Here is a 1313-nt window from a genome sequence, read left to right on the forward strand (position 1 = left end):
GGTGTCCCTGTGAAGAGTGAAGATGATGAGGTGAAAGGTGAAAGTGAGGAGAGGGGAGGGGGGGAGCCTCCAAGCAGCAGCTCAACACAACACATGACAACAGAAGCTGATGGAGACCACTGTGGAGGATCACAAGCAGACAAGCTCTTAGCTCCACTATCAGATAGTGAGGACACAACGTCACACTCTCCTGACACTGATGATGAAGACTCTAAAGATGATAAGACATGTCACACTGACAACACTCACTTCACTTGTTCTCACTGTCACAAAACCTTTAAATACCATTGTCGTCTGAAATCACACATGAGAACACACACTGGAGAAAAACCTTTCTCTTGTTCAATCTGTGGTAAAGGTTTTACAGTAGGTCATAGTTTGAAAGTACACATGAGAACACACACTTGTGAAAAACGTTTTTCCTGTTCAACCTGTGGTAAAGGTTTTACACAAAGTCAGAGTTTGAAAATACATATTAGAACACACACTAGAGAAAAACCTTTTTCTTGTTCACTCTGTAGTAAAGGTTTTACACAAAGTATCAATTTGAAGGTACACATGAGAACACACACCAGTGAAAAACCTTTTTCCTGTTCAATCTGTGGTAAAGGTTTTAGAGAAAGTCAACAATTGAAAAGACACATGAGAACACACACTGGTGAAAAACCTTTTTCATGTTCAAACTGCGGTAAACATTTTACTCAGAGGCCAGATTTAAAAGTACACATGAGAACACACACTGGAGAAAAACCTTTTTCATGTTCTATCTGTGGTAAAGATTTTACTCAGAGGCCACATTTGAAAGTACACATGAGAACACACACTGGAGAAAAACCTTTTTCATGTTCAATCTGCGGTAAAGATTTTACTCGAAGGGAAAATTTCAAAAAGCACATGAGAATACACACTGGAGAAAAACCTTTTCCTGTTCAATCTGCAGTAAATATTTTGCGCAACGGCACTATTTGAAAGAACACGTGAGAACACACACTGGAGAAAAACCTTTTACATGTTCAGTATGTTGTAAAAGTTTTTTACAAAGTCAGCATTTAAAAAGACACATGAGAAGACACCCAGGAGAGAAAGTGTTGAGTTGCAGTGTGTGTGGTGAAAGATTGTCTTCTAAGTACCAGTGTAAGAAACACAAGTGTGCTGGTGAGAACAGCAGCAGCAAATGAAACTGCAGGATTTGAAATAAACTGTCCAGACTTTAACTTTGACCTTCTAAAAACATCAGCACATAGTTTCTAAGATTTATAGATGAGATATTTTAGATTATTACCTTTTTTCAGTCAAGTACTACACATGACAAG

At 38.4% G+C, this 1313-nt stretch overlaps 1 pseudogene; it reads left to right on the plus strand.

The window, feature by feature from the left end:
* Positions 1-291: 291 nt before the first annotated feature.
* On the plus strand, positions 292-1061 carry LOC133547320 (gastrula zinc finger protein XlCGF8.2DB-like; annotated as a pseudogene).
* The last annotated feature ends 252 nt before the right edge of the window (positions 1062-1313 follow it).

This window comes from Nerophis ophidion, unplaced genomic scaffold (assembly GCF_033978795.1).
Source record: "Nerophis ophidion isolate RoL-2023_Sa unplaced genomic scaffold, RoL_Noph_v1.0 HiC_scaffold_87, whole genome shotgun sequence".
NCBI classification, from domain to species: Eukaryota; Metazoa; Chordata; class Actinopteri; order Syngnathiformes; family Syngnathidae; genus Nerophis; species Nerophis ophidion.